Raw genomic sequence first — 15168 nt, forward strand, 5'->3', positions numbered from 1 at the left:
CACAAAAGTTTCCAAAAGAAGTGTCACAGTGTTTCTTGTTGTCCATGGATTGTTTTGGGGTGATTCATGAAGCGGGGGCGGAGAAAAAGGGGAGAGGGGTCAAAAAAGTTGCTTTTCCCATGTTAATTCCCATAGGACCTTTAGACGAGTCAACAGCTCGGACCACTGGATGGAAATATACCAAATCTGGCAGAAAGCAAGCTTTTGTTACATACGCAGATTGATCTTTCGATTATTTGGTGTAATTCCTTTCAGTAGTTTATGAGATTTTTAAGGGCAAATAAATTTGTATATCACTGGCTGATAATAATTAGCAAAATTCAGTATTTTTTGTCAATACGCTTGCAAAAAAAGAAGCATTGTAATTAGTTTGCACAACCTGGCTAGAAAGTCGTGACCACCATTTTATTTCATGGGACACGGTCCCTGGGGGTGAAACTTTAAATTGAAAGTGGCATAAGAGATCAGGTTGAAGGTACCCTGACCCCAGGGGTGTGGTATAAGTATGTTTCAGGGACAAATTATAGGTTTAAGATATTTTTGTGTCATGGCATGCGATATTCATGGAAATTTGTGAATTTCCACTAATTATCGCCAAATATTCACAAGGGACCAACAATAAGGAACATCAATAAGTTTAATGTTATGCATAATGACTCCCATGTATGTTGGACACTAATACCAAAAGTACCAGGATGCCTCTGCAATTATAAAAGGCAGGCTAATTGGAATAATGTGTGAACGCAGATCAGAACAACCTGAAACATGTTGTGGAATCTGAGGAAATGCTTTGAAAGAAATCTGCCATAAGATGTCATCTTAAAAATGAGAATTGCCATATATTATGTGCAGCGCAACTTGTGGTGGAAAGGTATGGGGATGTTTGGTCTGGCACCAGTAGACAGAATGCTCTGTTTACAAGACCAGCTTGTCTATATATATATATATATATATATATATATATATATATATATATATATATATATATATATATATATATTTATATATATATATATATATTCACAAAAAAAACAAAGGTTACAGGGATGATATAGTTAGGCTCACATTTTAAAAGTAATCTGTTATAGTTAGAGTTATCTCAAGTAACTATAACTCGCGCCCCGCCATGCACAGTTTTTTCATCAAAAATGTTACTGCAAATATTGCATTGAAATTATCAGTGGTGTTATCAAAGATGTCAAAGTGCTGTAATTTGAAGGGTAATTAGCAGTGCATGGTGAAGGCGTGAGTTATATTTACCTTAGGACACAAGATATAGGGGGTCATTCTGACCCCGGCCGCCGCCGGAAGCCGCCGGCCTGGCTGGGACCGTCAGAATACCGCTGCGCGGTCAAAAGACCGCCGCGGGTATTCTGGGTTTCCCGCTGGGCTGGCGGGCGACCGCCAGAAGGCCGCCCGCCAGCCCAGCGGGAAACACCCTTCCATGAGGATGCCGGCTCCGAATGGAGCCGGCGGAGTGGAAGGGGTGCGACGGGTGCAGTTGCACCCGTCGCGATTTTCAGTGTCTGCATGGCAGACACTGAAAATCTTTGTGGGGCCCTGTTACGGGGGCCCCTGCAGTGCCCATGCCATTGGCATGGGCACTGCAGGGGCCCCCAGGTGCCCCACGACACCCCATACCGCCATTCTGTTCCTGGCGGCCAAAACCGCCAGGAACAGGATGGCGGTATGGGGGTCGGAATCCCCATGGCGGCGCAGCAAGCTGCGCCGCCATGGAGGATTCCCCAGGGCAGCGGGAAACCGGCGGTACACCGCCGGTTTTCCGTTTCTGACCGCGGCTGTACCGCCACGGTCAGAATGCCCATGGGAGCGCCGCCAGCCTGTTGGCGGTGCTCCCGCGGTCGTTGGCCCTGGCGGATTTTACCGCCAGGGTCAGAATGACCCCCATAGTTACTTGAGATAACTCAAGATCGGCACGTGCATATAGAAATTTCTACACTCAACACTGCCTTGTATGAGTAAGATCTAGCACCATGAGCTAGGTGGGAATACAGCCAACATGACTAGAGTTAATATTTAGATGTGTTTAGTGTGGTTTCATGATTTACATTTTCTTCAGTGTTGTTTTTAGCCCTGTCTATAGTTCTCATTTTGAGATTCAGCATGTGAGTTCTTGTTTTTTCTATTGATTTTAGTGCATCAGGAAAGCTAACTCTACACTTTTGACAGACCGTGGAAGCATGTGTATGCCCACTAGGGCTATATTATGCTGGACCACTGTGAGTGATATGTTAACATGCTTATTTCTTTCAGGAACATCAGTTAGGCAAACAAAATGCAGATGTCGCCTTGTAATAGCTTTATAGCACTTACGCACTTTATTTTTCTGGTTGTGAGGTTGACTACGCAATGGTGAATTTATCACGAGAATCAGTTTACAGTCTAATCTTTAACACAAATCCAAAAGCACTCCTCCTCCTATTTTTTCTGACCCTTTTTGCTGACATTATGACTCTGGTCACTTTATCACTGCTCACCAGTGTTAAAGTGCATGTGCTCTCCCTTGTAAACTTGGTTTGATTGGCACATTTAATGTACCTGTGAGTCCCTTGTACAGTGCTATCCCTATTCCCAGGGCCTGTAAACTAAATGCTATTAGTGGACCTGCAGCATTGCTTGCGCCACTGACAAAAGAAGCCTTTCAAACCTGTCACAGGCTTGCTTGCGCAGGTTACTGCCACAGGGTCCTGGTATCTAAATTTATTTGCCAGGCCTGGAACTCCCCTTTTACTACATGTAAGTCACCCCTAAGGGAGGCCCTAGCTAACCCTATGGGCAGTGTGCTATGTATGTAGAAGACAGGACATGTGCCTAGTTCTGTGTCCTGTCCTGATAGTGATAAACTGCCTATTTGGTTTCTCACTGCTGATGAGCCTTATCATAGGATTGCATTGGAAATGCCCTGCCTTATATCTAGGGGGTATTGTCTGATCGATGAGGGGTAGCTTAGGCATTTTTAGTATGTTGTAATAGTAGTGAGAAATGCTGCTTACTGGTGTAAGTGGATTTTTTATTACCATTATTGAAATACCACTTCTAGAAAGTGAGCATTTCTCTGTGCTTATGTCTCTGGTGTTTTGCAGCTTAACTTCAATCCATGTCTGGGGCAGAGTGACAGCTGGGATTTGTGCATACTTTTCAGACAGCCAGGGTGGAGGTGTCACAGAAGTGCATCTGCATGTTGAATGGTCTTCGGGGGCTGACAGGAGGAGAGGCTGGGCAAACCTGCATTTGTAAAGGCTGTGCCCTGGCCTCACACAAAGGCTTGTTTACCCCCCACTGATGTCTGGAGCTTGTGCTGGAGGAGAGAGTGGACTCTCCTAGAACCAGTTATGACTGGTTGGAACCCCTTCTCCAACCAGTTGTGCAAAAATGAGTATAAGTACAGGGGGCTTTGGAAATGTATATGAAAAACAACACTATGTCAACATTTAATTAATTGCAATAATGTGAATTACATTGTTAATAGAAGACAGCAGAGAGGCTCTGTGACCTTAAGGCCTCCGGATATAAGAGTGGCTGGTTTTATCACGTTGCTATTTCAAATTGAACCTATGATTAAGGCTGATGTCTACAGCCAAAACGCGTCAGGAAAATATGCTTTTGAAATCTGAGATTGAAGAATAAAGTGTCTTTCATGGGCTTTAAACCAGGCGTACTGCACACTTCTCTTGTGGGGAAGTTTGGATTGAATTTTAGTGAGGGTTCTCCGTCCCTGCGCGCCGAGGCCACCCTGTTTGAGATGGGGTGTGTGCGGAGAAATGTTGATGGATATATATATATATATATATATATATATATATATATATATATATGTATACACACACAAACACACACACACACACATATATATATTTACCTATGTATATACAGTTTTCTCATCAATATTTTAGTGCAAATGTTACAATGATATTATCAATGATGTCATAGAAGATGTCATGAGTAATGTGATATCTGGGGTAATTAACAGTGCACAGCGAAGGCGCTAGTTTTAGTTACCTTAAGGCACCAGTTATAGTTACTTAAAATAACTCTAACAGCTGAATTTCTATGGTTTTGTGTGTGTAAAATCTGAACCTAACTATAATATCCCTGTAACCATTGGTTTTTTAATGAATTTCTAGGTTTTTTTAAAAGTTCTATTACCTAGCAATAACGTCCCTGTAACCTTTGCTTTTTTCAGTAAATTTCCAGCGTTCTTTTAACATTAAGTAAAATGCCCATCAGAATACACAGTGGGGGAGTTGGACACCCCCACCTGGCATTGCACTGCCCCTACCCAAACTTGCTGCTCCTGCCCCCCTCCTCCTTGTCATCACTTGTCCATGTCCAGGCCCCTGCTCCCTCATTGCAGCCCTGTTGGCCATTGTTCTGCCACTGCCCTTCCTGTCTTTCCTGAACAGATAGCTTGCTGCAACATTCATCTTCTCCCTACCTTCTGCTGCCTGGGTCCATGCACCAGCCCCCTACCTCCTCGCCTACATAGTCTGATGTGTTGGCTCCACCTCTTCCCTCCTGCCTTTCATGGACCAATATACTACAACTTTCACTCCTCTCTGTCCAATATGGTCAGCTTGTTGCCCTTAACTCCTTTCCTTCTGCTCACTGCAGTCCATGTGCATGGCCCTGTCCCCTTCCTATTGCTTTCCATGGTCCGTTGTGCTGCACTGCTGTCCCCCTTGCTCTGTGTGGTGTATTGTGCTGCTGCAACCCATGACGCTATTCCTGTAAGGTCAGTTTGGTGCCACTGCCCATCTCTCTCCTGCCCTTTGTTATCTGACTCCATATCACTACTTCTTTCCTTCTGCCCTCCATGATCCAATGAACCATACTAGCCAACACTTTGAACTTGGCAAGAGGAAGCTTTTGAAAGAAAAATCCTTGAGAAGTGATTTTCCCCATTGACCTACATTGAAAAAGAGGATATTTTAGGCAGGAGGCAGATAAAATCAAGCCCTTTTGGGCTTAAAATAATTGGGAATTTCCTGCTTGAATTGGGTCTCTTGGAATGTATGGATATACTGTCACTGCCTCTTCCTTCTGGCGTGTGTGGTCTGTTATATTGCCACAGGCTCTCTTGCCTTATCTGCATTGTTGGTTTGTTGCCCCTGCCCCCTTTTCCCTTGCCCTCCATGGTCCATTGTGCTGCCACTGCCCCTCCAGCCTGCCCAGCATGGTCAGCTTGTTGTCTCTGCACTCTCCTCCCTGCCCTCAATTATCCATGTCTGTGGGCCCCTAACCTCTGCCTTTCTACAGTATTCTAATGAACAACTAGATTCTTAACCATCTATATGTATTACAAAAGTGTGGCACCCCTGACATAATTTTGATGTAAACAAAAATGTAATACCTAAAGCTTTTCCTTCAGAAAGTATAAAAATGAGACAGTCTTATTCTCATAGAAATTATGGTTAGTGCTGTAAAAAATTAAAATGAGGACATATTTTCTGAGTTTTCAAATAGTGACAAAGCACTTTTAAATTTTTTGTTAACTTATGTTTTTTTATCCAGTTGATCACTTGATCATCCGTTAACCATAGGGAAGAGGATGTGGTGTTATGGCCAGAGTTGCAGACTTTGAAACTGGGGGACCAGGCTCAAGTTTCGGCATCAGTTTGACACCCTGTGATTTTGGGTAAATCAATTCATCTCTCCATGCTTAAAATCAAAATGAAGGTGCCTTTGTGTAATGTAACATATGCTCATGTAAAGCACTCCAATATCGGGTCAAGTCTGCGCTCTATATATAACTGCAAAAAAATCCAAAAGAATCAAGGGCCATATTTATACTCCGTTTGCGCCGAAATTGCGTCGTTTTTTTTGACGCAATTTCGACGCAAAACTAACGCCAACTAACGCCATATTTATACTATGGCGTTAGAGGCGAATAGCGCCAAAGTTCCTGGAATGTGCGTCATTTTTTAGCGTGAACCCCTTCCTTGCGTTAATGATATGCAAGGGAGGCGTTCCCGTCTAAAAAATGACTCCCAGGCCTTTACGTGGTATTTATACTCCCGGGCAAAAGAGACGCCCGGGAGTTGGCGTGGCTAAAAACGGCGCATTTGCGCCACTTTTTAACGCCTGCTCAGGGCAGGCGTTAAGGGGCCTGTGGGCTCAAAATGAGCCCACAGGTGCCCTCCCATGCCCCCAGGGACCCCCCCTGCCACCCTTGCCCACCCCAGGAGGACCCCCAAGGATGGAGGGACCCACCCCAGGGACATTCAGGTAAGTTCAGGTAAGTATAATTTTTTATTTTTTATATTTTTTTTTGGTGGCATAGGGGGGCCTTATTTGTGCCCCCCTACATGCCACTATGCCCAATGACCATGCCCAGGGGACAGAAGTCCCCTGGGCATGGCCATTGGGCAAGGGGGCATGACTCCTATCTTTACAATGATAGGAGTCATGTTGATGGGGGATGGGCGTCGAAAATAAATGGCGCAAGTCGGGTTAAGACGATTTTTTCGACGTAACCTGACTTGCCCCATTTTAAGACGCCCATGCGCCATTTTCCCCCTACGCCGGCGCTGTCTGGTCTACGTGGTTTTTTCCCACGCAAACCAGGCAGCGCCGGTCTGATTGCGCCGTCTAACGCCATTCCATAAATACGGCGCCCGCATGGCGCTTCAGAATGGCGTTAGACGGCGCAAAACTTTTTGACGCTAAACTGCGTTAGCGCAGTTTAGCGTCAAAAAGTATAAATATGGGCCCAAATGTTTTGCACACTTCTGTCATTCGGTTATACTTGGACTACTTTTGGGTGAAATTTGTGCTACATTTGGGCTCTTTTTTTCTCTGGTGACCATCTTGGGAGACCTATTTGTTTTAATGCTTCTCAATTCTCTCATTTACTGCAGTATCCTCATTAGAAAATGCTTTCAGCCTTCCACTTTGATTCCATCAAGATGGTGGTCAGACGTGCCACACCTTTGGCATAAGATTCAGAATATTAGCACTCTAGTTGCACATTAGAACTCTGTAGAGAAGCTGATGATTACTAAGGAGTTATCTGGCATCCTGCTGCTGGTATTGAAAGTTCATGTTTCAGTCTGTAATTTGTACTGTTTTAATTAAATAGACGAGGAAGATATTTAAGAACTCACTTAAAATGTCCTAGTTTTTCTTTCTATAGCACTAACCATAATTTGTATGACAAAATTAATTCCTTCATTTTGTTTATTTCTAAATTAAATGTTTTAGGTCTTCCCAGTTTGATTCAATCAAGATGGTTTCAGGTGTGCCACACTTATGTCATAAGTATGACAATTAGCGCTCTAGTTGTTCTTTAGAACCCTCAAGGAGGCTGCAGTAGAAGACGGGAACCAACTGATGGGCTGCTCCTGTTGGAAAGTACATGTTTTACTAAGAATGTCAGACTTCATTCTCATATGGCTGAGAAAGATAGTGTGAGCCTACTAAAAAGGTGCTCTCATTTTAACTTCTGGAGCACCTTCCATAATCTCTATGGGAAAATCATGACAAAACAGTTTTCTCTCGAACATGATTCATGAAATTCAGGCAAAAGGCTTTTTCACAGGGTAAAATCACCTTAGAACAAACCACAATTTCTAAAATGAGTATGGTACCATCAACAAAAGATTTATATTGCAACTAAAATCTGTTATCAGCCTTTATACGTTCTCCCTTTAATGACCCTCAAAACCTACCACTCACTAAAATGCATTCCAAAGGGGGGCTATCATGTACATTGCTACCAGCAGTCTCTGGGTGAAGTGCTGACAGCCAATCAAATCTTTTCCATGAGATCTGTGCTTAGACTCCATCCAGAAATCTATATGTGCTTTCTTTTATTAACTCCAAAACTACTAATCGGATTTAAATCCAAATCACAAAAACCATGCTTTCTGGACCAAAAGCTAGCTCTTTGCAAATATTTGCTGTAATTCCACCCAGCAGTTCAGGCTGTAGGCATGTTCAAATTCAAAATCCCTATGGGAAAATGCATGGGGAAAATGTATTTTGGGACTCTATCTTTTTCTCAACTCCTGCTTGACAGATCACCCCCCTCATCTTCTGAGGTGCCCACCCTTGGAAGAAAGCAGTTTACCTGTACAGGAGCTGTGACAAACGTAAAGCTGTGAACTCCATGAGTGGCGTGTGGCTGCGTGCTCATGGGGGCCCTGTGACCAAATCCTGCCATACACAGCCAAATGTCATGCATGACGTAGGGTTGGGTGCTTAGGGAGGGTTGGCCGCAGGGCCTTGCTACCCTGTGGCCAACCCTGGCCGAAGGCCATGAGCCACGGTGGTTGGATTAACATAAAATATCTGAATTTTATGTCACATTAAAAAAAACATAGAAATTCACTGAAAAAAAAACAACGCTTACATGGATGGTATAATTAGGAAATAGAATTGAAAAAAACCAGAACTTCACTTAAAAAAAACAAAGGTTACAGGGACACTATTGTTAGGTTCACATTTTAGTCACAGAACCATAAACATTCAGTAGTTATAGTTATCTCAAGTAACTATAACTCATACCCTAATGTAACATTATTAATTACCCATCTTTGATTACATCATTGATAATATCAATGTAATATTTGCAGTAAAATGTTTGACGAAAAAACTGTGCATAGTACAGTTAGGAATTTCTATGTCTTTTAAAAATGTATTTCCTAACTATAACGTCCCTGTAACCTTTGGCTTTTTCAGTGAAGATATCAATATATATATATATATATATATATATATATATATATATATATATATATATATATATATTAATATATATATATATATATATATATATATATATATATGTATATATATATATATATATGTGTGTGTATATATATATATATATATATATATATATAAAAAATCCTAAGAGTTGCCCCACCTACTCCTTATGTTGATTGCGGCACCAATTGCACCAATGCATCCCAGAGTCCCCGGGAAAAGCAAATGTACTCCAGGGGTGCTGTATCAGACAGTTCTTTATTTAATGGCAATAAACTATGGCCCTCATTCTGACCCTGGCGGTCGGTGATAAAGCGGCGGCCAAGCCGCCAACAGGCCGGCGGTCTAAAATATGCAATTCTGACCCTGGCGGGAACCGCCAACACAGCCCGCCAACTTAACACTCCGACCGCCACAGCGGTACAAACAAACAGCGCGGCGGTTCCCGCCAACAGCCCGGCGGCAGACAAAGTACCGCCCACCCTATTACGACCCACCAATCTGCCACCTTTTCCGGGGCGGGAGCACCGCCGATAAGAACACGGCGGAAACAGACTACGAACGGGAAAACGCTCACCTCTACGCACTCCACGCGAGATTCCGGCAGTATGGAGCCAGAGTTACAGGTCATCCCCGCACTCCTATTCCTCCTCATATACCAGGAGCACGCCCGGCGGCGCGGAAGACATCGGTGAGTACTGCACCTACGACACAGGGGAGGGAAAAGATTACCGGCACACACCCACCCACCCACACCCACTACAACACACACATCAATGCATTCCCACAGATCACTGTCACAACCCACAAACCACCCCCCTCCGAAATAATGCAAAGACCAAAAGAAGAGATCATAAACGGGCAGATATATTGAAATATGTACGCCATTAATCCCAATAAATAAATAAACTATGTACAAAATATATACAGCTACTAAATGTAGTCCAACCACTGTCCGTGGATCACAGGGGTCCTGTGCAAAGGGGCAAGGCCCAGTCCCACGACAAGAACTCCACGGAGAGAACACTGCAGGGGCATCAGAAAGAAAATAGGACAGGCACCTCAGGGGGAAGGGAAGGGGGGGCACCTCAGCCACTTGAGTACACGACGCCAGATCCACGAGGGGACTCCATGACCACTGGGCCATCCTGGGGAGAGCAAAGCCACAGTCCATACAGTCCATACAGTGGGTGGCCTGCCCACTGGGCCATCCTGGGGAGAGCAAAGCCACAGTCCATACAGTCCATACAGTGGGTGGCCTGCCCACTGGGCCATCCTGGGGAGAGCAAAGCCACAGTCCAAACAGTCCATACAGTGGGTGGCCTGCCCACTGGGCCATCCTGGGGAGAGCAAAGCCACAGTCCATACAGTCCATACAGTGGGTGGCCTGCCCACTGGGCCATCCTGGGGAGAGCAAAGCCACAGTCCATACAGTCCATACAGTGGGTGGCCTGCCCACTGGGCCATCCTGGGGAGAGCAAAGCCACAGTCCAAACAGTCCATACAGTGGGTGGCCTGCCCACTGGGCCATCCTGGGGAGAGCAAAGCCACAGTCCAAACAGTCCATACAGTGGGTGGCCTGCCCACTGGGCCATCCTGGGGAGAGCAAAGCCAAAGTCCAAACAGTCCATACAGTGGGTGGCCTGCCCACTGGGCCATCCTGGGGAGAGCAAAGCCACAGTCCATACAGTCCATACAGTGGGTGGCCTGCCCACTGGGCCATCCTGGGGAGAGCAAAGCCACAGTCCATACAGTCCATACAGTGGGTGGCCTGCCCACTGGGCCATCCTGGGGAGAGCAAAGCCACAGTCCAAACAGTCCATACAGTGGGTGGCCTGCCCACTGGCCCATCCTGGGGAGAGCAAAGCCACAGTCCATACAGTCCATACAGTGGGTGGCCTGCCCACTGGGCCATCCTGGGGAGAGCAAAGCCACAGTCCAAACAGTCCATACAGTGGGTGGCCTGCCCACTGGGCCATCCTGGGGAGAGCAAAGCCACAGTCCAAACAGTCCATACAGTGGGTGGCCTGCCCACTGGGCCATCCTGGGGAGAGCAAAGCCACAGTCCATACAGTCCATAACAGACCCCACTGCCACTGGAGGAGGCAAGTTGGCCAGAGGACATCCTGCAGCCCTGCCCGAGATAGATCCTGCCCTGCCACGTCTGCCAAAGGGCCAGCGGTTCTTGCCCTGAAGTGCCCAGTTCAGCGGTTCATGAGACGGCGGGGCCCAGTTCAGCGGTTCTTGAGACGGCGGGGCCCAGTTCAGCGGTTCTTGAGACGGCGGGCCCAGTTCAGCGGTTCTTGCCTTGAAGGGCCCAGTTCAGCGGTTCTTGAGACGGCGGGGCCCAGTTCAGCGGTTCTTGAGACGGCGGGGCCCAGTTCAGCGGTTCTTGAGACGGCGGGGCCCAGTTCAGCGGTTCTTGCCTTGAAGGGCCCAGTTCAGCGGTTCTTGCCTTGAAGGGCCCAGTTCAGCGGTTCTTGAGACGGCGGGGCCCAGTTCAGCGGTTCTTGCCTTGAAGGGCCCAGTTCAGCGGTTCTTGAGACGGCGGGGCCCAGTTCAGCGGTTCTTGAGACGGCGGGGCCCAGTTCAGCGGTTCTTGAGACGGCGGGGCCCAGTTCAGCGGTTCTTGAGACGGCGGGGCCCAGTTCAGCGGTTCTTGCCTTGAAGGGCCCAGTTCAGCGGTTCTTGCCTTGAAGGGCCCAGTTCAGCGGTTCTTGAGACGGCGGGGCCCAGTTCAGCGGTTCTTGCCTTGAAGGGCCCAGTTCAGCGGTTCTTGAGACGGCGGGGCCCAGTTCAGCGGTTCTTGCATTGAAGGGCCCAGTTCAGCGGTTCTTGAGACGGCGGGGCCCAGTTCAGCGGTTCTTGCCTTGAAGGGCCCAGTTCAGCGGTTCTTGCCTTGAAGGGCCCAGTTCAGCGGTTCTTGAGACGGCGGACGGTCTATGGCCAACTGCTAAATGCCTGGTGGTGCCCTCCTGGGCAGCGGGGATGGTGCTCCTTCACTGCCCACCTGGGCTGTGGGTGGTGGGGCCCTCCTGGCCAGCTGGGCTGGGTCCTCCCTGGGCAGCGGCTATGGGGCTGGTGGGCTCTCCCGGGGCAGCTGTGCCGGTTCCTCCCGGGGCAGCGGCTATGGGGGTTGTGGGCTCCTCCTGGGCAGCAGGCCTGCTGCCTGACCTCTCCAACTTGCTGCCCTTGCCCTCCTTAGTCGTCGGCCTGTGGCCCTTTCCTCCCTTTGGAGCTGTGGCTGGTGACTGTCTCTGGGTGGTGTCCGGGGGGGATGTAGAAGGCGGGCTCCTGCGGCGCCCCTTCCGCCTTCTGCTCCTCTTCCCAGGGGATGGGCTGGCTGTCCCCTTGCTGCTGGGCGAAGATCCAGACATGCGGGCTGGCGGGCTCCAATACCCCTGCACCCTTGTCAAGGGGGCTGCAGGGCTGGTGGTGGCTGAGGTGCTCTTCTTACCCCGACGAGAAGGAGGGGGGGGCTCAGGGTCAGGAAAGAAGTTAGTAGTGGCGAGGAAGAGCTTCTTGGGACAATGGAGAGTGGTAGGTACAGTGGGAATGGGAGTGGAGGGAGAGGATGTGGTTGTAGGTGAGTCACGTTTGCTGTCTTTGGGTGCAGGTGCAGGAGGGATAGGCTGTCGTGAGGTGGATGGCTGTTGGGTGGGTGGGTGGCTGCGTTTGTGTGGTGTGGAAGAGGGGGTGACAGACACAGTGGGAGAGGACACAGGGGACGTGTAAATGGCAGTGGGGGTGGTGACTGCACGTGTGCGGACTGGAGTGGAGGGTGTGCTGGTGATGGAAACACTGGCTGATGGTGAGGTGAATGGAGGTGTGAGTGTAGACGTCACAGGGAGGGAGGAGGGAGACGAGGAGGTGGGGGTCACAGAGGTGGTAGTGACTGTTGGCATGTCTGCATCGGAATGTTGCGTGTGTGAATGTCTGCGTCATCTGTGGTGCTTATGTTTGGATGAGCTTCTCTTGGGTGTTGAGGTGTGTGCAGGCTGGTCTGATGGTGTGGGTGGGACAGGCAGAGGAACAGGAGACTGGGAGGAGGGAGTTAGTAGAGGCAGGCAGGAGACAGGGACAATGGCTGCCGTCAGTGCTGAGGCCAGAGCCTGGAACGATCGCTGATGGGCAGCCTGACCCGAATGAATGCCCTCCAGGTACGCATTGCTGCGATGAACCTCCCTCTCCACCCCCTGGATGGCATTCAAAAGGGTAGTCTGCCCAACAATGAGCGTTCGGAGGAGGTCAATGACCTCCTCACTGAGGGCAGCGGGGGTAACAGGGGCAGGGCCTGAGGTGCCTGGGGCGAAGGAGATGCCCGGCTTCCTGGCAGAGCGGGCACGGGGCGAACGCGGAGGGGCTGCTGGGAGGGCGGAGATGGTGCGCTGGGTGGCGGCTGTACCTGTAATGGCGGGGGGCACGGATGGTGCCACCCCCGCAAGGGAGCCCCCTTCCGAGGACGTGTCCGTGTCGCTGCAGGCTCCAGTCGTCCCCGTCGTGGAGCTCCCCTCGCCCTCCGTCTCACTGGTCCAGTCTGACTCTGTGGCATGGCCCTCCTGGGCCATGTGAGATGCAGCTCCCTCCTGCCCCGATGCCACTTCTCCTCCGCCTGATGATGCTGATGCACACAAGCACAGAAAGACAAACAAAAAGGGGGGGGGAGAGAGAAATAAAGGGATATTGAGTACATGGATCTCCGGTACAGTTAGCGGACATGACAGACACAGATGCCCCCTGCACTAAGTTGCGCACTTGGGGTACGCTACGCATTCCGTGGAACATGCCCTACACGCCTAGAGTTGACAACTGCACCCATGGATGACACGGCCCAGGGATGGCTGTACTGACAAACTACTGAGGGTGGTGGCTGGGGACACAGGGGCTTACGGGGGTGCCCAGCCTACAGATATCGCCCTGGCCTAGGGGGACCCCCAGCCCTCCTCCCCCACCCAGACACCTCCACTGCGCGACAACAGAGTAGATAATGCTTGTACTCACCCCCTTGTGTCTGCTGTACTGCCCTCACGCGCCCATCCAAATCAGGGTAGGCCACCGCCAGGATCCGGAACATCAGGGGGCTCAGTTGACGGCAGGCACCCCGCCTTCGTTGGGAGGCCATCCCCAGCAGAGACTCGGCGGTCTTCTTGGTCCCGCGGCGGATGTCCTCCCACCTCTTGCGGCAGTGGGTGCCCCGTCGATGGTGGACCCCCAGGGCCCGGACTTCCTTGGCGATGGCACGCCAAATCCCGATCTTCTCATGGGCGCGGACCTATGTGACACGTACAGGGAGGGAGAAATACCACGTTCAAGTTACTCAGCATTTTCCTTTCCAGTGGCCCAACGCCCCCCATCCCCGCCAGGCCCCCCGCCAGGCCCCCCGCCATGCCCAACATGCCCCCCATCCCCGCCAGGCCCCCCGCCATGCCCCCCGCCATGCCCAACATGCCCCCCATCCCCGCCAGGCCCCCCGCCATGCCCAACATGCCCCCCATCCCCGCCAGGCCCCCCGCCAGGCCCAACATGCCCCCCATCCCCGCCAGGCCCCCCGCCAGGCCCAACATGCCCCCCATCCCCGCCAGGCCCCCCGCCATGCCCCCCGCCATGCCCAACATGCCCCCCATCCCCGCCAGGCCCCCCGCCAGGCCCAACATGCCCCCCATCCCCGCCAGGCCCCCCGCCATGCCCCCCGCCATGCCCAACATGCCCCCCATCCCCGCCAGGCCCCCCGCCAGGCCCAACATGCCCCCCATCCCCGCCAGGCCCCCCGCCATGCCCCCGCCATGCCCAACATGCCCCCCATCCCCGCCAGGCCCCCCGCCAGGCCCCCCGCCAGCCCCAACATGCCCCCCATCCCCGCCAGGCCCCCAAGCCAGCCAGTGGCCCCAAATCCATATTGAATTAAACTCACTTGTTGGTCTGGAGGACCGTAGAGTAGCGCATACTGGGGGAGGACCCCATCCACAAGTTTCTCCAACTCCTCTCCAGTGAAGGCAGGGGCCCTTTCCCCAGTCGCAGCAGCCATTGTCCCTTCCAGACCGAGGTCACAGCAACACTTGCAGTATAGGTCCTCTCCTGTGAAAGTTCAAGTCGCAAGTGGATAAGTAGATAGAAAATGGCGGTCACGTCCGCGGCGGTGCGTACCGCGGCGGTGCGTCCCGCCACCGCCGGCGCCCTTCGCCATTGGCTCCTGAAACCCATAGGCTTCAATGTTAACCAATGCGGCTTCGCGCCGCGGTCTTGGCCCGCCGCCCGCTGCGGTGTGCCACGCCAGCGCATTGACCTCACATCCCATTGTCACACTTCACAGGTCAGGCAGCCGCCATTTCCAGGGCCCACATGGCTCAATTTCAACTGCGTCACACAGGCCTAGGCCTTGCATAGCCACTCATACACGCCATTCACTGCATAGAGAATCGTTTACTGTGCAAGCTGTGAGTA

The sequence above is a fragment of the Pleurodeles waltl genome, chromosome 11 (genome assembly GCF_031143425.1).
Source record: "Pleurodeles waltl isolate 20211129_DDA chromosome 11, aPleWal1.hap1.20221129, whole genome shotgun sequence".
NCBI lineage: Eukaryota > Metazoa > Chordata > Amphibia > Caudata > Salamandridae > Pleurodeles > Pleurodeles waltl.